This window comes from Crocodylus porosus, unplaced genomic scaffold (genome assembly GCF_001723895.1).
Source record: "Crocodylus porosus isolate Cpor-Errol unplaced genomic scaffold, CroPor_comp1, whole genome shotgun sequence".
In the NCBI taxonomy this organism is placed as follows: domain Eukaryota; kingdom Metazoa; phylum Chordata; order Crocodylia; family Crocodylidae; genus Crocodylus; species Crocodylus porosus.
In genome coordinates, this window is record NW_017728918.1 from 47,672,382 (window position 1) to 47,695,842 (window position 23,461).

At 42.4% G+C, this 23,461-nt stretch overlaps 1 protein-coding gene and 1 long non-coding RNA gene across 2 annotated transcripts in view; one reads left to right on the forward strand and one right to left on the reverse strand.

Moving 5' to 3' along the window:
• The window catches only part of LOC109311762, a 17,249-nt gene extending 3,585 nt beyond the window's left edge, over nucleotides 1–13,664 (forward strand). Inside the window, exon 2 of the long non-coding RNA XR_002101606.1 lies at nucleotides 13,438–13,664. This is a non-coding gene — a long non-coding RNA (uncharacterized LOC109311762). The remainder of the gene's footprint in view (nucleotides 1–13,437) is intronic.
• KHDRBS2 (KH RNA binding domain containing, signal transduction associated 2) overlaps nucleotides 1–23,461 on the reverse strand; it is a 739,858-nt gene that overhangs the window by 540,574 nt on the left and 175,823 nt on the right. The gene's annotated exons all lie outside the window — the stretch shown is intronic.

Below are 23,461 nucleotides of genomic sequence, written 5' to 3' on the forward strand. Positions count from 1 at the left end.
AGGTTCAGGTCCCAAACTTCTCCTCATAGGGCCGGCCCTGTTGCCCCCTGATCATGCGAGTGGCCCTCCTCTGGACCCTCTCCATGTTGTCCACATCCCTCCTGAAGTGCAGCACCCAGAACTGAAAGCAGTACTCCAGCTGCGGCCTGACAAGTACCGCATAGAGGGGCAGTATTGCCTCCTTGGACCTGTTCGAGATGCATTTGTGGATGGATGACAAGGTGAGGTTGGCCTTCCTGACTGAATCGCTACACTGCCAGCTCATGTTCATCTTGGCATCAGTGATGACTCCAAGATCCTTTTCTGCCTCTGTACTGACAAGAAGGAAGTTCCCCAGCCTGTAGGTATGGAGCTGGTTCTTCCTCCCCAGATGCATCACCTTGCACTTGTTGGTGTTGAATCCCATCCTATTCTCATCCACCCACCCCTGTAACCTGTCTAGGTCTGATTGTAACCTATTCCTTCCTTCTAGCATGCCCACATCCCCCCACATTTTAGTGTCATCAGCAAATTTGAACAGGGTGCTTTTTACACCCTTGTCCAAGTCACTGATGAAGATGTTGAACAGTGCGGACCTGAGGATTGAGCCCTGCAGAACCCCACTGCCCACATCCCTCCAGGTCGAAAATGACCCATTCACTACCACTCTCTGGGTGCGGCCCTCTAGCCAGTTGGTGACCTATTTGACTGTGTAGGTGTTGACCCCACAATCCCCCAGTTTCTTAATAAGAACGGGGTGAGAGACAGTATAGAAGGCCTTCCAAAAATCCAGGAAGACTATGTCCACTGCTACCCCTGCATCTAAGGATTTGGTGATCTGGTCATAGAAGGCCACCAAGTTGGTCTGACAGGACCTGCCTCTAATGATCCCGTATTTGTTGCCCCTAAGCATAATCTCCCCTGCTGGCCCCTTGTGGACATGTGCCAGAATAGTTCTCTCATAAAACTTGCTCAGGATTGAGGTAAGACTAACTGACCTATAGTTTCCCAGGTCCTCCTTCCTCCCCTTTTTGAAGATGGGAACAGCATTGTCCCTCTTCCAGTCCTCTGGCACCACACCTGAGCACCACGAATGCTCATAAAGCCATGCCAGGGGTCCCTCAATGACCTCAGCTAATTCCCTCAGCACTCTGGGGTGGAGATTGTCCAGTCCAGCTGATTTGAATACACCCAGACCCTCCAGAAATTCCCTAACTAGTTCCTCACTAACCCTTGGCCTAGGTGCACCTCTCCTGGGTTCTAAGGGGGCCCCAGAGAGGGGGGTGGCTGTTCTGGTCCCTGGTGAGGAAAATGGAGGCAAAGAAATCATTAAATAGGTTAGCTTTGTCATCTGGTGTGATGACCAAATTTCCTAGCGTGTCTTGCAGGGGCCCCAGATTATCCAGAACCTTCTTTTTCCCCCCTATGTATTTAAAAAAGGACTTCTTGTCCTTGATCTGGGAAGTTAGTCTCAGTTCCATCTCTGTCTTGGCCTTCCTGACTGCCCTCTGCATCCCCAAGGAACTGCAGTATAATCCTCCCTGGTGATGGCCCCTCCCTTCCATTCAGTGTGCACCTCCCTTTTAGCTAGGAGACATTCCTGGATGCTTTTGGTGAGCCATGGGGGCTTATGTGCCCTCCTGCTCCCTTTGTTCCATGTTGGGGTTACCACCCTTTGGGCTTGGAGGATTGTCTCCTTAAGAAGCGACCACTCTTCTTGGACACCTGGCTCCCCTCCCCTCCAGGACCTCAGTGCTTCCCCAACTATTCTCCTTAGCTCATTGAAGTCTGACCTCCTGAAATCTAGGGCTGCTGCCTTGCTATAGGCCTTTGCCACCTTGCGCTGGATGGTGAATTCCAGCAGGTGATGATCGCTGTTGCCCAGGTGGTTGAGCACCCACAGCCCCCTCACCAGGTCATCACCAGTGGCCAGCATCAGGTCCAACAAGTCATCTCCCATGGTGGGGCTGTGCACCTCCTGGGTTAGATGGAGGTCCTGCATTCTGACTAGGAACCTAGGTTAGCGGTCAGACCTGGCTGACTGCTCTTTCCAGCAGATGTCTGGAAAGTGTAGGTCACCCATGATGACCACATCCTTTGACCTAACTATCTTCTGAAGAATTCCTGGTTTAGCTATTCCCCTTGGTTGGGTGGTCTGTACTACACCCCCACTGTTAAATCTCTTTCCCCTCAACTGCCTTATATTCTAACCCAGAGCACTTCAGAGTGCCCCTCCTCTGACTCTTTGCTAATTGATGAGGATATGTATTCCTCCTTAATGTAGAGTGCCACACCCCCACCTTTCCTCCCTGTCCTATCCCTCCTGTACAACCTATAGCCCTTGATATTCACCACCCAGTCTTGCGTTGGGTCCCACCATGTTTTAGTGAGCCCCACTGAATTCTCTAACATTGCCCCACAATGAATTGCCCCACGTTGTCTAATTTCACATCATTTCTTTAAATCAGGCAGCACTAGATGTTCACTAATAAATAGGTGTATACATTTTTGGAATGTTTTCAACATATATTCTCAATATCATAAGGAAGAGCTGAAGCCTTTTAGCTGAAATGTTTGAAAAACAACAATGACAACAGAATCAGATGCACAAGTTTGAACCGAATGTTTAAATTTTGTTAAAGGATATGCAATTAAAAACAGATCTTTTATTGTACCATTTTAGGCAACCATAAATTATAGAAGTTTGTATCAACTTTGCTTATAAATTCCTGTTTTTCATGGTTTGTGCATTATCTCTAATAATTTGTCTACCTCTTTTTTGTGTCGATATGGTGAGATGGAAAAGTATGCAAGGGTTGACTATTTTTGTGTTATAATTTATTATATTTTACGCAAAGTAAAGCTACTTTTTTTAATAGTTGGAATGAATAACATATTGTATTTGTATTTGTAACTTTTTGTATCTGATTTAGCCCTGATCCTACAATCTGACACACAGCAACAAACTCTTTATCTCATGTAAAATTCAATAGACTTCTCCACAGGTGCAGATATATCCCACCATAGATCAGACTGCAGGGCTGGACCTTAGAACCTAAGGCTGGGTTCTAACAGGGTGCCCTCCAAGGGTGGCCATGATGCTCCTTTGGGAGGTCACCCCTTCTTCCAGAGTTGGTCTCATTCTAATGACCACCAGATCATTTTCTTAAGGGTTGATTGCATGGCTCTGTTTGCCTCTACACCACACCCGATGTCTCACAGCTGTCATCACTCTGATTATCTTTCTCTCTACTCTCAGTCTCACTCTGGGCTCTCAGACCCCTGCACCCCTGCTCTCCTGGCCCCACACTCAACCCCTCACTGGGCTCTGGTCTTACTATCAGCCCCTCCCCAGGCTCCTGGACCCCCTTACTGGACCTCCAGGGACCTCCTCCCCATAATGTCTTCCCAAGCCTCCAGACTGCTGTGGGCTGTTCTCTCTGTGTTGGCACTCAGGAGCTACAGCCATCCTGTTTAGATGTTCCCTCATCAGCCTCTAGGACCTTACTGCCAACTTAGCTCAGGGCCTGGGCTTACATCCGGTTTAAGCTGAACCCTTCTCCTGGGTCAGATAACTCCACAATCAGCCCTGACCAGACCTACAGGCTGCTTCTCAGACATGGTCCTTATCTGCCTTCCAGCCACACCTGTGGCCTGCCTCAGCCACAGCTTGCCTGATCTTAAACTATCAGTAGCTCCAAGCCTGCTGCCACACGTGTACAGAAGTTACACTTATTGCGCAGTAAGCATACAGAAAGTGCTCTACAGCTGTAACCAAATAGAAGGACAGGACACACAGAGCACTGTAAAAATGCCAGATCCCACTCTAAGATAACCCTGGATAGGTGTGGTATCAGATTTCATCACTGTAGTTTAGAGAGCCATAATGAACAACTATACCATATCCTATAGCAACTCATGTTAGTTTGCATTCTGCCAGCAACCCTTGGGGTCCAATTTCAAGATAGAGATACAACGTGTTATTACTGTTTTCCAATGTAGACATAGAATATCCAATTTAGCTTTCATTGCAGAGAGAGTAATTTAATATACATATTATAACATGTAGAAAAGATGCCTGCTTTTGCTACTGATATGTAATTTCCTCTGGGGGTTAGAATTGCAAGGGTTCTGCCTGCAGGCAGTTAACAGGTTGTTTCTAAAACTTTGAAGAGGTTTGTTTGGAAGAGTGAATTCCAGGAACAGGAAGAGCGTGCTCCTTCTAAACTAGGACCTGCATCTGTCTGAATATGAGTAGACCTGCTGATGAGCTGAAAACACATGGTTTTTCATCGCTTAAAATGGTTTTTCCCCACTGCTGAACTACCCTGAATCTGGGAGTAGGATCCGTATAAACTACAAGTGTGTGTACTAACTTTAGTGGCATCAGTAAAAAGGGTATTTGAGTCAGATGCAGATTGCAAACAAAAGGATTTAAAGTATTTAGAGGTATAATTCTCAGTGATTTCAATGGGATTTAGGTGTCCAAAAACATTTAAAATACTGGGTTTAACTCTTACCAGACAGCTAGTAGGCTAGATTTAGGTATTTTCCAAAGTAAATATTGAAAGCATATAACAATGGCAGTTGGTATTTCCATTTTATAAAATAGTGGTTCTAAACCTTTTTAGACTCAAGTAGACTCAAGGTATTCTCCAAAAAATGCCAGCTCTTAGTTTATACTCATTTATCTACAGAAAAACAATAGAGCAATTCTCTTGAAAAGAACTCTGAAAGACCACAATATTTCACAATGCTTTTGATACTATGGATTCCTATATGAAATCTCTGGGAGTAGTTTCTAAATTGTGTAGGTGTTTGCACACCTAACAGTGCTTATATTATGCAGCACCCTGCAGCACCTTTAGAAGAATCTCATGGCAATCCAGGGTGCCACAGCACCCCAGTTGAGAAACACTGATATAAGGTGAGTTGATCTGTAAGATGGCATGCACATATTTAATAAATATCTTGATACAGGAAACGTTATTGGACTGAGTAACAGTATTGCATGCCTAATCACTTTCCACTGGCTGAGCTAATTACTGGTCAATTTAAATAAAATAAGCTCCTCTGACAATATATGCTCAGGTATATCTCCCAAACTATTGATTTTTTTTTCAGTATATCGCTGTCCCAGAATTTTGCCAGAAGGCTCTTAGGGAACTGAAATGTAACGGAAAAATAGTGTTGACTTTGCATTTACTGTAGCAAATATGTTTGTGAAAAAAATAGCTACTCATAGAAGACCTCCTAACTTGTTTGCTGTATTTATACTGGAGTGATTCTTCATGAGTAGTTGAAATGTATGTAAATATCAGTGCTGTAATACCCCACAAGTTAGTGTCATCTTAGATTAGGGGCAGATTAGGAGCTACATGCAGTGAGTACCACCTGCAGAAATGAAAGCACCAGAGGAGAAACTATTATCTGCAATTTCAGTAGTTTTAAATTGTTTTCTTTATTTTCATATTAATAGATTGATCATTGTGTTGGAGTGTCACAGCAGAGCTTTTAAGAGGTCATGCTAGAGGGCTTAAGTTGAAAAAACTCACCTTGCACTTATAGAATCACAGAAAAATAGGACTGAAAGGGACCTCAGGGGGTCATTTCAGTCAACTCTCCTCTCAAGGCAAGATCATTCTATCCAAAGGTTCCTCTGCAAGTGTTTGTCTAAAACACTGCAGGCTGCCCCCAGGGAACTGTAGTGTAATTAGGTACTTCAGAATCTAGGCTGAGGTATCAAAGGTGGCCAGATATGCTGCTAACTAAGCCACTTCCCTGTGTTCCCTTGGCTATAGGAAATGAAGCCCCTTACCTATCCTGGTCTGATGGGTGGAAATGTGACTTTTTATCATTGTTCTCTGATTTTCTCTTCTTTATATTTTTATATGTAAATCTGATGGGGTGACATTTTTTTTCCCATTATCCCCAAATGATGTGAAAATCAGTTTTATACATAGTCTAAAGAAATTTGAGTGTAAACGTTTAAGACATACCTGTAGTATTTCTTTATAAGTGGATTGATTCCTTTATATATTTTCTTCTTAGCAGCAGCAGTGGGTTACCTACAGAGTTAACAGCAGGTACCAGAAAATTGACAGGATGAAGAATGCACTCACTAACAGGGAATTTACATATCCCTAGCTCATGCATCACCACAGCTTACACAAATTTTAATGACTCTTCTGAACTGACAAGATGATGATGCTCCCACTCTGTGGGACTAATCAGAACCAGTAAAATGCTTCAGTGACCAAAATTGGAATGAAACTTACATAAGTGGTTATCTTGCCTTAAAGACAAATGGGGATAGTGGGGCTTCATTTAGTTTCTCTCAATTACAATATCCATTGAAACAGAAATCCCGCTTACAGGGAATGTAACAGAAAAGGAGAGAAACTAATCTGAGTGAAAAAGACACTGGAAGTTTATACCCAGTCACTAAGTATTGCATAGATCTGTTCTGCCATTCTTGCATTTCTTATCCTTCATTAGCAAATCATGTACAGGATGTAATTTCCAGTGAATGACAGACAATTTAGAGCAATGAACAAATTGTGAATAAATTAGAATGCTACAATAAATAATTTCTAAACCAGAGCATCAGTTTAGCATATTGGCTATTGGAAGATTAAATCCTGTAGTATACTGGATACTGGAAGATTAAATCTTTTTTTTTTATTTGAAAATAAAGTAATATTCATGTTGCCTTTGATTTCTTCAAGAAGGGAATAACAAGTAGATTAAACTGACAGAGGTCCCTAGAAAGACAACACAGCATATGGTTTTCAAGGCTAGTGGCTGCTCTATGGAACAATCTATCCAAATGAAAACTGATTTCTTTCATCAGATCTAAAAAAACCAGGAATGAAAAGCTATGACTAGGAATTTCACAGCTGCTCAGGAGTTAGGGAATTCATATTATATGTCCATAGTCCCATTCTCCTTCTCTCTCTAAAGCAGCTCAGCTTAGAAAAGGCAGAGACCTTCATACATATGAAACCTCTTTAAGCTACCAAGCCAAACAGGAATTTTCCGGATTCAGTAGTGCCCCATGTATAGTCAAATCCACTTAGGCACATCCTGTGTAGACATCGTGTAATAAATCCTGAAAGTGTGTCCCTCACACTATTTAAAACCATGAATGTATCCAAAGTGTTCATAAACCTGAAAGATCTGATTCATATAAGTACATATAATTATCCTCATATCCAGCCCGCAAGTTATCTCTTCCTCAGGTAATATAACATTCTTCTTTCCTAAGCATACTAATAAACTTATAAACAATAACCAAACTCATATAATTTATATATTGGTTCAAAGGCTTTTTTTCCCTGCCTAATGCCTTGTGAATATGCAAATAGAAGCTGGTTTATTTGTTTTTTTTGGTCACAAAGCATATAGTATAACTGACAAACAACACAGATTTGTGTAATCATCATGAAGTTATGTAGAAAAAGTACTAAATTCACATTAAGTACTAGAAAAATAGGCTGAAGTAAGCATCTCTTTAGTAATCTTTCTTTAGAAGAATGTTTTTATTTTCCAGTCTCACCCTCACCCCTATTTAAGTTATAATAGAACTGTGTTATTTTCTAAACCAGATACAATTTTGATGTAGATTTCCCTAGGTAAAGTGTTCTAATTTACTCAGGTTTCAGAAAAACAGTTCTTAGTCAGCAACTATAGAAACTGTACTATAATAACAGAGAGGTCTAATTTCCTTTACCTCCTTGTGCACATTTGAAAATCGGACAGTGATATGAATTATACACCACCATACAAATATACAGAGTAGGATAAACATTTTCATATATAAAATGAAGAGATGCAGCTAGAATATATTATTCCATAGTCTGACAATTTTTTGAATGTTGGAGAGATTTGTATAAATACAGGCTCGGTATATGGTTGTGATCTCTTCTAATGCAACATTACAAATAAAAAAAGGAAATACAAGAGATGAAATTTCCACTACAATATTAACTCATCTATCTTGAATGCTACATTTTTATTTGTTTTTTATTTGTTTGTATGACATAGATTTACCAATGCCAACAGTAGCAGTTAAGTATCACATTTAAACAGAAGCATATTGTACATATTGTCATGAACCACAGAAGCAGACAGGGCTGGCCCGTCCTATCCTGTGAAACCTGAGGCTGCAGGGGACCCCACAACTAAGGGCCACCAGCTGCTCACCGTCTCCCTCTCCCCCCCACCACTGTTGATGCTGCCATCGGCTTCTCCGGCTGCTCGCCACCCCACCACCCCACCAGCGGCTTCTTTGTGGCAGGGGGCCCCCAAAAACTGTGGGCTGGCCCTGGAAGCAGGACTAGTTTTAGTGGTATTTTTGTGGGGTGTCATACATAGATAGTTTCCTGAGTTAGATTTACTAATGTAGTGTTTAGTTTCTATGAAGTTGTGTTTAGTTTCAACATCTTTATGTTTGTATGAACCATAGTTTCAGGGCTATATATTTTTTTCCAAGTGACAATTCAATTCCAAATTCAATTGACCAAACCTCAATAACCATACCTTTAAGGGCCTATAGGCCATAAAGCTACAACTGGGACAGTGTCCTCCCTTCCAGACCAATAGGCCTGGGAGTTCAGATACTCCCCCCATATCCAGGGGGGCTTCCTATGTGTAAGCTCGGGCCCAGAGGCTTGGAGTTTAGATGATTCCAGTCACACTTGATCATAGCCAAATTTGCCATTTTATAAGGGTTGACTTGCAAAAGGCAATAAGGTGTTTGTTAGATTAAGTATTCCTCTCCAGACAATACTATTTATACATCCAAGGAATAAACTGTGAGAATTTACATTTGAGATGGCTATAAATACTGATTAAAGGTGGTGAGGGGGGCAGTATATAAGCCATCTCAAGTAACATTGGTTTACACTTCGAAGGGGGAAGCTATTAACAAGGTTGACACCTGGAAAGAATTTAATCAGATTAAATGTCATGTGCAGATTGATATCTGTTACCTTTGAACAAAATAAAAGAGAATTTGTATTTCTTTGACTAATTGATAGCAAAGAATATTAAATTACTGGTCTATATATTTGAAAGGATGTACACATTTCCTAGATAAAATCAGATGAGTGGCACCCCACCAAATTCAAAGCACAAGTGGTGTGCACGGCAGCTGGTTTAATTTTGCAGATTCCCCCATGCCTCTGCCTCCCCAACTGATTGGTGGAAGGGCCCTGCTTGTGGCTCACTCCTGATCAGCAGTGATGTGAAAACTATGGTTTTAAACATGGCACCATTGTTTGCTTCTAGCCTCTGATTGACCAAGGGGCCTCAGTGGCCCCACTGCTTGCTGCTGACTGGTGGGGAGGCAAAAACAACGCTGTTTTTAAAACCACGGTTTTCGCCTTCCTGCCAATTGGGAGAAAGCTACAAGCAGGGCCTCTCCACCCATCAGATTAAAGGAGCTGCAGGGCATACTACTACTACTATTAATTTTGTAGGGCCCTACAGTTGAGAAATGACACCGGTACATATAAGCTATCCCCGATAATTGAATAGAAGGTAGATGGATAGATAAGGTGAAGGTACATAAGTCTTCCCTCAAGAGGCAAATGGTGGTCAATTCAGGGAATCTGGACAGTGTACAAGATGGTTGCAGGTACTTTGTTACTGGTTGGAGTCAGGGGTTGCATCTAGTGGGAAGTGCAGGATAAAATCATATCCAGCTCTTATGCTTATTTTCCATCTATTTTTGTGTCTCCCAATATATGGTTACTGTTTATGTGATTTCTCTTATTTATCTGACAAATTTTTTTATTAGCAAAAATGCAGATTGGTCACTCCTGTAGGGGAGAAGACCCACATTTTACACATTCTGGATGAGGGTATAATTCTTTAAGATGGCAAAACCTCCTCTGTTAGAACTGGTGGTGCATGCACTGAGATGAACAAAGTTTATGCCCACTGAACTAACAAATTAGTCCAGTGGCAATTCTCAGTTTGTTTTCAATAGCCAAACAGCAGAGTAGTGGAGACAAGCTAGGAACACCACTGAAGGGGAGAATACCCGCACTTATGTCACACAGATAAAGCAAGGAAGAGCATGGTATACAAATATAAAAGACTTACATATTTGGCTCATTTGTTGTATGCTGATGTATGATGATGTGCATGATCTTTAAGCCCTCCTAAATACTTGTATAAAACACACTGTATGCCTAGATAGAGCACTGATTAATACAACTGTTGATCAGTGTGTGTACAGGTTCTGTTCACATAAAGGCCCTGCTCAAAGCATTAACCAAAACAGGCCTCACTAGGGCCAACACTGATATATGATTAGGTTATGTAGACTAATGTAGGTTAATGTGGATTATGTAGGCTAATGGAGAAACTTGATTGGTAAACTGCAGCAAGGTGGTCCAGGACATCAAGATAAGGGTGGAATGTACAAGGATTAAAATGAACTGATAAAGAAGGTAAGAACATAATATGTGTACAGTGTAAATGGCAGTTGTTTTGATCAGTGTATAAAAGGGGCTGCAAACCGTTAATACTTTCCATGAGGCCTAGGGGGCTCAATATGTGAGTTATTCCTATACCTTTACCATATGTATTCAGGGTTAATACTTGCAACCCATGGACTATATAAGTAAGTGCTTTGTACGTAATAAATCTAGCTGAACTTCTGTCACTGAACCAAGACTGTGCTCATTCTTTCTATAACATGGAGGTCTTCAAGAGCACACATGCAGCTTGTAGCAGCAGCGGAGAAAGCACTCTGACACAGTGTATACCTGCGGAGGTGCTGGTGGTCTCAACTACTGATTTGATTAGGGTCACCCCACTGAGTTTGATGAGACGTGGGCACTTTGGATAATGGAGAAAGGTAGGCCATATGATTTTAAGAAACAAAGCGGGGAGGATAAGGACAGGAATAAAGAAAATAATGACAGAGGTAACTATATAACCAACTTGGAACAAGAGTACAAATGATAGAACTTTAGGGGCTATGGCTGTTAGGCCTATGAGAAGTGACTAGTATTTGCTTTGGGTTCGAATTTGGCCGACATTGGGGGACAGTGATTCAATTCAGTGATTCAAATCACTGTCCCAAATTGATTCGGCCATATCTAATTCAAAGATGAATCTCTGAATCAGCCCCATCCCACTCTCCCAGCCCCATCAATGGCTGCCCTGCATGGCCCCAGCTCCTGGCTTTTTTTTAAAAAAGCCCAGCACTCACCAGCTGCTGCCAAGTGTGGGGTGATTCTTACTGTCCCCCCACTGCCCCATGTGATGAGCCCCCCACCCCCCACCCACTCTTGCAGCCCTGCTCCTGGCTCTTAAAAATAGAAAAGAAAGAAAAAAAAGAAAGCCCACATTCACTGGCTGCTGCCAAGCTGGGTGGGGAGGGGAACCAATCCCTGTTGTCCCCTGCTGCCCCATGCTGTGGAGGGTTCTTCCATGAGCCCCCCGACCCCTGATCACTCTCCTAACCCCCCTCCACCCATGGCTGCCCTGCCTGTCCCAGCTCCTGACTTATTAAAAAAAAAGCAAAAAAAGCCCCAACTCACTGGCTCCTGCCAAGTGTGTGTGGGGGGTGATCCCCACTGTCCCCCACTGCCCTGCACTACATGGGGGGCCCTGTCATGAGCCCCCAGAAGCCCCAAGGCTGCTGCAGCAGCTGGTGTGTAGTGGCTTTTTTTCTTTTCAAAGAGCCAACTCTGGGGCTGGATGTGGCAGCCAGGGGGGGCTCATGGCAGAGCCCCCCATGCAGCACAGGGTAAGGGGGATCACCCCCCACCTGGCATCAGCCAGTGAGTAGGGCCTTTTTTTAAAGAGCCAGGAGCTGGGGTCAGGTGGGGCAGCCATAGAGTGGGGGAGGCTGGGAGAGCAAGCAGGGGTCAGGGGGAGCTCAGGGGGGCTGGAGGAGCAGGCAGGGGATGGGGCATGGTAGGAGTCCCTCCTAGTTCCCTCCCCACCTCCTCCTGTCCCCCTCTCCCACCTCCTACTTACCAGCACAGAGTCCAGGTCCAGCTCCCTGAGGCAGCCAGCAGGGACTACTCAAATCTCTGAAGCTCTCCGAATTTTTTCCAAATCTATTCAGAGAGCTTCAAATCGATTCGGACCTTTTAAACGGTCTCCTGATTTGATTCAGATTTGGAGATTCAGCTGCTGAATTGGGCCGAATCTCCTTCAAGTCAAATCAGCACCAGAAGATTCACACAGCTCTAATGGCTATGACCATAACATGGTTAAAGTAACAAGCTATGAAATCAGCAGAATGAGACATTAGGGAGAAAAAAGACATAGAGCTAATGCAAGTAACAGAACACTACAAAGCAAGCCCAGTTGACAGGGCAGTAAGCAGTACAAATGCATAACATGTTACACCAAGTACAGAAGCAAAATAGGAACTTAGCAATGACAGCTAAAAATCTGCAAAAGAGAAAAGTGTTGCTGCCTACTAGGCCAGGCCAGACATAGGCATGGGTGAATCAGGTGGCCACGTGGGGCCTCGACAGAAAGGGGCCCCCAAAATGGTAATTTTTCCCTGTTGTCTGATTATTATTATTAAAATTATTATTATTTCTGGCAAAGAGGGGCCTGTTACTAAAATTTCACTTGGGGCCACCAGGTAAAGTGCTGCTACTAGGACTCTTAACGAACAGCAGACTTGCTGCACCTGAGGCACAGGGCCAGAAATGAGAAAAGGTGACTCTGGGAAAGTTAAAAGATTCAGCAAAACCCACACTGAAACCTCAGGCAGTAGCCATAAAAGTAGCTCCTTCAAGGGCTACAGTTGATTAAACACAGCCTCATGAGGTGTGCAATTTTGAAAAATGGATGTAAAAGGTATAAGAAACAAATTAAAGCCACTGAAGGGAAAAAAACAACTGAAGACTGCACCTCTTTTAATGAGAAGATAGATGAGTTAAGGTCTTAGAATTTTGTCAGCAGTGGCAGCAATTCCTCAATATGAAGAAGAAAAAAGAATTTGGTAATTAGTTAGGCATTAGGATCTAGTGCTTAGTGCAGAAAGTAAAGTTCCACTAGCCACAACCCTTTAGTTGTTACACACCATCTCCCACTGGCACATATATGAAAGACCATTTAAACAGCTACGATACACACTTGAAGAAAATTATCCCTTGAAAGATTTTCCCCCCAAGCCTTTGTCCTGCCTTTCAAACCACCAAAACAACCACTCCAAATTTATAATTAAAGGCAAACTTTACTGATCAACAAATGGAAAATGGAATCAGACCTTGAAGAATAACAAGTGCAAAATCTGCCAATCTGTGACTGAACACCACCACAACACAACTATCAAAACAAGGATCTTGTTGTACCTATCCAATATGTGATATACTTGTACCTATCCAATATGTGATATACTTCACCCAGTGCATAAAATTTCCACACAGAAGCTATTGATGAAACCAAATAACACTTTTTTCTTTCCAATAAAAGGAAGAAAAGAGCCTACCACTAGTGAGATACCATTTTTCACAAAACAACCAATCCAACTCTGAGCTTCAAGTCCTTGTTTTCAAAGGAAGTCAACACGATATCTTTAGACCATGAGCTCGGTGTCATGGAGACATTTAATTTTGGGGGTTTGCTATGTGGCATGCATGGATATTTTATGATTCTGTACACTGTAATGGGCCATAAAACCAACGTCTATGTTTGGTGAATGGGTTTTTGTGTCCTGTAAATTATGAATTCGTGCTCCCAAGGGTCATAGATCTGTCCATGAGGGACAGTCATGCTACCACTCACCCCAAGAACCAGACCAAGATTGTCCCAAGATAGCTTCCTATATCAACACCTCAGATCCTCTGCCCTTATACCTGAGTCCTTAACTTTTGGGTCATGAAACCTTGAGGGAAAGAGGGGTGACTCCAATCCAGCCACCCCACCCTATAGCACAGGCTGAGCAAACCCCAGATGGAAATCCCTCCTTCCCCTTCCCCCCCGGCATTCTAAAGACTGCACCGGGGAGCAAAGCTGTGCTATATTAGCCCAGCTCTGCTCCCAGCACATGCTGACAAATGTTAATAAAGGCACACCGCTTCAGAGCACCTTCATCCGTATCCTCATGTAACGTAATAAAGGTTCAGATTATTGGGCAATCAGGCACTTTTAAAGCACTCTGCAGCAATGCCCTTCTGTAAGGGCAAAGCTGTAGAGAACTTTCAAGGGGCTGATCACATGACAAATGTAACTTCTGTCTCTCCTGTGGGACAGTTTGACCATGTAGGTATCAGTCTTCTTTTAAAAATGTAACTAGATCATTTTCTGGTCAGATCTAGGCTTTTCGTCCCTATAGAGACCAATACACAAACCAAGTCAAATGCTAATTGTCAGCCATTGACTCTTCTATGTGTGAACACTCATGGGAAATTCAAGTTAATTATGGCCCTACTAACAACCTTAGCTGAAATGTAAAGATATATACAAATTACATATTATCAAATACTAGAATATATATAGCTATGAGGATAGAACTGAACATAGCTTGCACTAGCTGCAATTAGAGACCAGATACTCTAATAGTAAACCTGTAACAGGGGCTGGAAAGTGACCCCTACTAGACCCCTATCAGAGGGACCATGCCAGGGAAAAACACACCTGGCAGGACTCAGGTGAGAAGTGGCTTCCCAGTCTGCCAGCCACAAGCCCAAGAGAAAAACTTACCCATCAGGGTCCTGGAAAACCACACATGTCAAACAAGGAGGTGGGGAACTCACCTAGAGAAGATTGAGTGAGCTGGGCTGCCCTGGTGCCCTGAGGAAGCTCTGGGGGAGGGAACTTGCCCATCAGGGGCTGGACAGGACACATTACTAGGCATGGCAGAGAAACATCTGGCAGGCTCCAAAGAGGCAATGCTTCCCCTGCACAATGAAAGGAGCTTCAGGGAAGGGAATGGGGACCATAACCTGGTCCAGGGAAAATGTGCCCTGAGAACCTGTGCTGATTGGTCCAGAAGAAGCCCGGAAAGTTTAAAAGGAGCATGCCAAGAGGAGCTCAATGTTTGGCATGGAGGAGGAAGGAGACACTGCAGCAGGACCAGAAGCAGGACTCTGCCACAGCCAAGACCCAGCAAGCCGAACCCTCATAGGACACCAGGGATATTGCGACCCTGAGTGAGGAACCAACCTTACCAACTGCCCAGATAAGTGAAGCCGGACAGAGGGGTACTTGTGGGTGGACCCATAGGATGGGGAGACAGGTACACTGGGAGAAAGAGTGCTTCCATGAAAAACTGTTAAACCCTCAGGAGAGAGGGCAGGAGGAGAAATTGGATGCAGTGAGCCTCAGAGGCTCCCAGACTACCCAGGAGAAGGAGGGACTTGCCTGGAGGAACTGAACAAAGAGCCACCAGGCACAAGTCATCTACAGAGAGCAGATCTGGAAGCCTAAATATAGGATTAGAATTTTCTTGTGTGTGTTATTCAGTAATTCCAGGCTAGGAAAATATAGTAGGGCAAAGTCAGATCCCTTGTACATCTGACTTCTAATGAATCAAGCCAGAGAGTCAACACCTGGGACCCAATGAGTCACCTGAGTGTGAATCTCTGAGACTGAAAGGCAGAAACCTCATCTCCCCAGGATCCACTGATCCCAGAGAGAAGGAAGATTTCTGCAAGTTGGGCTGAAACACATGAGCAGGGAAAACCCGCCTACTGAACATATCCATCAAACTCCTGCTAATCCCATAGCCAAACCAGGCTAGACAGGAACTGAGAACCAGTGACTCGCACTCAGTGCAAGCAGGGAAAGATGATTTTTCAACCGAGAGGAATGGGGCAGGGTGTAGGGGTGATGGAGCCCTGTGGGAGACCAACCTTGTCACTACAACCATTACCCGAGATACCATCCATACTGCCGAAGAATAGCTTAACATCAAAGCTGTCTCAGGAGCGACGGAGAGATGGGGCAAAGAGTCCTATAATTCTGACATGATAAAGAGTAGCAGGTAAGCCTGCCCACTTATAAAACCTACTTTGGGAGAATATCCACAAATATAATCACAGCGCATCAGAGCCACTTCCACACTTGTGTACAGGCACCCGTAGGATGTTAGGGCTAGAAGGGACCTAACAAGGGTATCTAGTTTAGCCCTCTGCTTAATGCAGGATCATTCCTGAATAAAAGAACCCAGCCATGCTTTTGAAAATTTCTAGGGATGAAGATTCCACAAGTTCTCTAGGTAGCCTGTTCCAATGCTTGACCACCCTCATAATCATAAAGTTCTTCCTAATCTGAAACCTAAACTTCCTCTACTGCAGCATGATTCTACTACTCCTGGTCCTATGACCACAGATAATATTCTAATCTCCATCCTCTCTATAATCACCCTTCAGGTATTTAAAGACTGTTATCAAATTCCCCCTTAGTCTTTTCTTCTGCAGACTAAGTAACCCTAGCTCTTTCAGCATTTCCTTATAAGTTATGCTATATTTTTGTTGCTCTGCACTGTACTCTTTGTAATCTGGCCACATCCTTCTTGAAGTGTGAGGCCAAAACTAAACACAGTACTCTGGGTGAATCCTCACCAGTGCTGAACAGAGCAGAAGAATGACATCTCTTGATCTGCAAATAACATTCCTGATGATATAACCCAGTGTGCTGTTGGCCTTTTTTGCAACAAAAGCACACTGTTGCACAAGTCAGTGAAGGATTGGGGCCATGGCAATTGTTTAATTTCCTATGTTTGAATGAGTGAATGGTTAGGACTGAAGGCACAGGTTTACAGGTCCTGTGCTAGTATTTTATTGAATGTTTTTAACTGGCTATGTACGTGTACATTTAAGAGAGGTGTTAACTCATTTTTTACAAGGAATGTACCAATTCTAGGAAAAAGATAGCCTGGGTTTTCTTCTGCATTTGAATCAAAGACTTGTGAGGCTATAGCACCTTCTGATCCATGATCAAAAGAGCCAAATACCTGAGAATCTGGAAATAAAGTTTCTTTCACGTATATAAAATGTCAGTCCCTAAGGTGTATATCTATTATAAAGTTATGATAGTGTAAAAAAGTTTAGCATGTAGACAATTTTGGCAACATTAACTATAGCTATTACTACAAGATATAGCTACCACCTAATAATATAGGTCCCTATATATTAATCTGGTCAGAAGACAGCAAAATACCAACTTTCCTGTGTTAAAATTATCAAATTATTTTAGTACTTTATAAAAATTGAAGTTTAATTTATAGACAAATTGTCAAACAAAATGACATTTTGACAATTCATACTTAACTTTTATTTCTCATTTACACAGTTTATCTTATAACTGAGTAAGAGGTAGAGTTTTGAATAATTCTGTGATGACAAATCTTTATGTAATGAAATGGATGAGGGACATTAGAAATTAGATATGGAAAAAACCTAGAACACAGTGACCAAGGGGAGCAGCTCTTACCAAAATCCACCTACCTGTCTTTGGGCTAGATGCTTGCCTCAATTTTCTGTATTCAGTCAGTCTCTAGTGCTTATTACCTTATCTGGAATATTTCCTCTCTCTCTCTCTCTGCTTTCTCTACTAAGACAGTCTTATCACTTCGACCACCACAATGTCTTCACGGAACATTCTGTACTCCCATGCTCTCACCTGCCACGATTTGTTGTTAAGGGAGAAAAGAAATACCTGGATGTGTGGCTTCTGATGTTGTTGGTCTTGATGTCTGGCTTAGTGTAACCCCTACACCCTCACCCATTGCATCGGGTATTAATTCATGGTCTGTATGGTCAGCCTCAGAGATGGCTACACACTACTTACATCTCTGACTCTGACAAATCAATTGCCACTTTGATCCTGGTTATCTTCCACCAGGCTTGGAGCAAGACAAGAAACTGACCTGTATTTTACCATTTTTTCTGGTCTATTGTCTGGATAGTTGCATCTCACTATCCTGCTATATCTGGGAGGGATCCTCTCCCACTTCAAAGAAAAGAGGGGGAAAAAAAAACTTGGACTTCTTCTTGCCCTTTCAGTACAGTCTTTACAGTGCCTGTTCTCAGACCTTCTGTTAGGGTTTTTACTGTACCTCCTTCCCTGCCTGTCTCTCTGGGCTGCCTTGTGGCAGTTTCAGTTTATCTGAGATCTGCTTCTTCAGGATTTCTTCTTTGTCAGCTTCCTCAGCAGAGCCGTCTCTCTGAAAAACCTTCCTGATCGCTCTCCTGTGCTTTCAGTCATCCCCGCTGCTTCTCTGACTGAGTCAAGAACTTCCAGTTCTGGGGCTCCCTCACTTGCCTGCTCCGGGTCCCTTCTTATATTGGAGGTCATGTTTCCTCCAACGCCCCACCAGAAACAACCAGAGGAGAAGGATCTCTGCATGGCTCTTTGCAGCCTCGGGGCAGGGGTGGCTGCTTGCAACTTTGGTGAGTTAATCTTTGCCCCCTGTAGCTCGTTCCTTAAAAACAGGCCCCATTTTATAATTTCATTAGCATAGGCAGACCTGCACATTCGAGCAGAGCATCACTGGTACCTAGAGGACTGTGTAACAGAAATGCCTGTTATGCAGCCAAATGAACCTGCCCTCTGAAAAGTTCAGGACAGCCCCACAATAGCATATAAAACAAATACTAAAATGATACATACAATGCAGGGGGCAGGTTGGATCTGGCCCATGGAGCTGTTCTATCTGGCCCATGAAACCAGGCTTTTGTGGCATTTCAGCAACAGGGCTACAGTGGCACTTCAGCAACAGGATGTTTCATCCATGTGAGAGCCAGGGAGCACTGGTCAGAAGTGGCAGCTGCTGGGTGGCTGGGTTGCAAAGGCTGGGCTACCCGGCACCTCAGTATCTGTAGCTAATGACACACAATATAGCTAGTGTGATATCTGCCACCTTTGACCCAAAAGGCAAAATGATGAGAGATCCATTTTTACAGCTGTGTCAGCTGGTGGAAGCCTTTGACATGAGTCTAAAGCAGGGCTTAATCTCACAGCTCTGTGGATGTAGCAAGATGTCTCAGCCTGCTCTCTGATGCAGGCTGAGCTGTATCATATTGAAAAACAAGACAGACAAAATTTGTTGTGCAGTTTTGCATCATGGATTGCTAGTCTCAAAACTATCAAAAGGCTAACAATATGCAATGTGATGGTTTTCAAAAGAAGTAAGACTGTCTAGAGATGCATATTTAAGCCATAGAGTCAGATTTTCAGTGGTTTTCATGATACAGATAGGTGTATGGAGGGATTTTCACAAGCATATGGGCAGGTTTGGGAGTTCATTCTCCTGGAAATCAATAGAGGCTAGCACTTTTAAAAATTCCTCTAGACAAATATTAGCATTTTTAGGTGGCTGTCTACTTTTGAAAATCTGGCGCATGGATGATATCTATACAAAATGAGGACACTAATAATCTATAATGAAGGAGTTTCTACTGTTTCACCAGGCAGCTTGTCCCATCATTCTTTGGCTATCAAGCAGCGTGTGTATCTCAGTATTCTCTGACAACCTGTGTATACAGAAACCATTGTGATTCTCCATGATTATATGAAAGTAGGTTTCTAATGAATAAAAATTCTAATCTAACATCTGGTTTATGTGCCCCTTAAATTAATTTTAATTTAAGATGACCTTCTTTAAAAGAGATATCTGAACATGTGCAGATGCTAGTTTTTCCATGAAAATTTAGGGGTACGTGATAGGTATATAGGGAGATAGGAGAGGAAGGATGTCTTTGTCTTCAAAGTGCAATCCTCTGCTACATCATATAATCCCCTTCATAAACTTATTGAGCTCCACTGTAGTTATATGGTATGCTAATATCACTTCTCATTTGTTAAAAGAGATGAGAGTTGACCCCTGTTCTGACCCCTGCTTCGCTAGTCTCATAGCAAGAAACAGAAGCAGGAACTGATTTTTCCAGTTTCAAATTCTAAATTTCCCTAGAAAACTCTGTGTTAAGCAAGAAGCAAAATATAAAGCAAACATTCCAGAAAAAGGAAAACCGATTTCTCACCAAAATGTAGTACAAACCTTAAGCAAACTAAGGGAAGGTATAATGGGGACTCTTGTACTGTTGACAATGGCTCAAAAAGCTACAATTTAGCTCCATTTTATACTAAAACATTTGAATATATTTCAGTAAAATTTTAAATATATTTCAAGGTACAACTACTTCAATTTTACATGCTGAAAATTAGCATGCATATTGATAACTTTTATTTATAGTGCAAATTTGGGGTCAGGAAGGACTGCTCCTATAAAACTCCGGGCTTACTAAGCCTCCCATACACCCAGTTCAAAATAGCAACAGTGGTAACAACAAAAGCTTTCTGATATTTGCATGTCTTGTCATCCATAAAGTTTAAAGGCTGCCCTAACTCAGTTTTTATAGATGCAGTCCTGTTACAAATCTGGGAAAAAAGAAAAAGACACTGACATGCTTGGATGGCTTTAAGGACCAGAAAAAGAACATGAAGTGGAATTAAAGTGTAACTGCTCTTTTTTCAGCAGTGCATAATGGTGTGGGTAGTAATTTTACAAGGGGCACCTTGAGAATCGATGGAGAGCTTCATTCCAGCACCTATATCTATTTGATTGCTACAGTATGAAATTTCCTGCAAACAGACAGAAGCAGATTTTATACTTGTAATTTTAATTCTGTTAATGCCAGGCTATGTTTCTTCGCCCATCTTGTTCCAGATACAGAATTCCCCACGACTTGCTTAAACAAAATGTCTTCCAGAAGCTGTCCAGAAGAGGCTGGTATGGCACAGATGGTATGGCAGTGCCAGGTGGGTCATAAAAAGCACACATTTATAATTCATTACGTATATCACTAGAAGAAAAGTGAGGTTTTACTTTCAAATATTGCCTAAAGCAAAAAAACAGGAAAAAAAAGAAAAAGAAAAAAAGGTCAGCTCAAAAGCAGAGAAGAGAGTGATTTGATGAATAGGACAGAATTCTCTTAGCTTTAGTTGGCAGTGGTGTGCGAAATGTGCCCGATTCGATTTGGATTTAGATTTGGTCCAAATCAGGGGCAGCAATTTGATTCGTTGATTCAGATCACTGTCTCTGATTCAATTCAGCTGAATCTGAAGATTCAATGCTGATTTGGAGACTCAGTGATTGGCCACAGCTTTAAATGCTTTTTCTACATACCTTGAGGTCCCAGGCATGACTCATGAATGCTTCGATGCTGGGGTGGATGAAGTGTCCCACAGGAGCACAGTGTGGTGGGGGAGAAGCCCTCCATGCTTGGTGGCAAACCCAGAAGTGGATTGAAAGTACTTCTGGTCCACTTCCAGGTCCACTGGGGAGCATGCAGGGGGCCCTCCCATGTCCCCCTGGCTTGGTGATCAGCTGCGGGGGAACCCTGGGTGTCCGCCAGGCCCAGAAGGCACCAGTCAATGAGGCAGGGTGATTTAAGCCAGCGCTCTCCCTGGTGGACCCAGAAGTGGACCAAAAGTGCTTCTGGTCCACTTCTGGGTCTGTTGCCGAGTTCGCTGGTGACCCCCTGACACTCCTGTGAGACTCTTCATCCGCCCCAGCATCACAGCATTGACGAGCTGCTTGGTACCTTGAAGCACGTAGAAAAAACATTTAAAGCTGTGTCTATGCCTGAATAGCTGAATCTTTCTGAATCTCTCTGAATTGATTCAGAGGATTCTGATTTGATTTAGAGAGATTAAAGGGTTTCGAGATTCAGATTCAGAGATTCGGCCACCAAATTGGGCCTAATCTCTGCCGAATTGAATCAGTGACTGAAGCTTCACACAACCCTATTAGTTTTGTTTTTTTAGGACACATTTCTTTTTTAGGGAAAATGATGGAGAAAGAATTAAAAAACAGATTTATGATGGAAGATAGATTCAACCTTAACTGTTTAACTGCTTTATAATTAACTGTCAGGAAAATTAGTATACAAAAATATATGACTTGTGTCTGGGTCATGAGAGAGTTAGCTCAGGTGAGATCCACACATTTTAGATCTAAGAAGAAAAAATAATTGCTTGGATCCAAATGAAGTTTTTGAGACCAACAGTAGTTCATAATAAATATATGAGCTAGGTAACCTACTATAACAGACATACTTATGCAATGTAAGTCCATTGAACATTCATAATTTTACAGAGCAATTCTTCTTTTGTCATGTTCATTTTTTAAGTCTTTACCTAGTAAACTCTGATTCACAATACTTCATGTGCTTCCCCCAAAGACTATATTGTATTTTCTGTTTCTAATTCATTGGTTTCTCTGATAAAAATATTGCCATTAAGAAATGATTTAAGAGTTTTAAAATATTTCACACAGGCTAAAGAACTATCAAGTGGTTATAACTTTCAATTTTCTCTTTGCTAGGTTCATAAACCTGTGGTCTAGGATGGTATGGCTGTACATTCTTCTCTTAGCTATCCAGTCCCTGCTAAATACAGGTATTTCAAGAACCAAATATCTTTAATTCTATGTCACCAATTAAGTGATGATTAGGGATCTGGGTTTTCCATTTCCCACAGAAAAATGTGGATTTTCTTCTTTCTTCCACTGTGGGCACAGACATCTGGGAGGGAATGTGCCCTCTGTGCCCCTTGGCTGCATCATCTATCATCACCCCCACTTCCCCACACACCCACCCCCTGCCCTACATACACCCCCCTGGCCCTGACTTCCCCTTGGCAATAGCATGAGCAGGGGCAGAGCACCAGCATAGCAGGGCTGCTCAGTGCCACAAAGCAGCAGGTAGGAACAACTGCAGGTGGACCTACCTCCTGGTGAGTGAAGAGGGCAGGAGGAACTATGGTTTTCAATATTAAAAAAACCCAATATCAAGCACCAAAATATACAGATATTTAGATTATATTTCATTATCAAGATCGAGGTTTCCAAATTGCTTTAAAATTATAAATATATCAATAAAACATTGTGTTCAACTGATAGTTATATATATATAGTGGTGTTTCATTTTAATCATGGAAAAATATGGATTTGGCAGTTATTTTCTGAGAGAATTTTGGATTTTTTAAAGAGAGGAAACCAGGATCCCTGGTGATGATAAACCCCCTCCATGTAGAATCCAGCTCTGTATACTAGATTTATGTTTCTACTGGAATAAATAATATGACATTTTAAGTGAATATTTTAGTATTACTTAAAGTATTCATGTTTTACAAAAAACAGTGTTTCTACAGTCCTGATATACAAATCTTGGATTCCTTCTATTTTGCAAACTCCATGAATAATATACATGGGGACCACTGTAATTCAGGCACCAGGGGATTTCAGTGGAAAGCCTGAAATTTAGCGTTTCCTCTGAAGCCATGGAAAACTGCAATTTGGCAAGAAATGGCCTAAAGTCATAGGGGAGGTGGGTGGGGAAAAAGGTTTAAAAAAATCTTACCTAAAGTGCAAAGAAAGGCAGCAGAGCTCCAGAAACACTGTGGAAGCCCCATGTGTTTCCAAAGGCAGTCCAGTACAGGCTGTTCAAGCCCCCACTTTGGCAGGGAGTTTTAAAAACCCTTACCAGAGCGG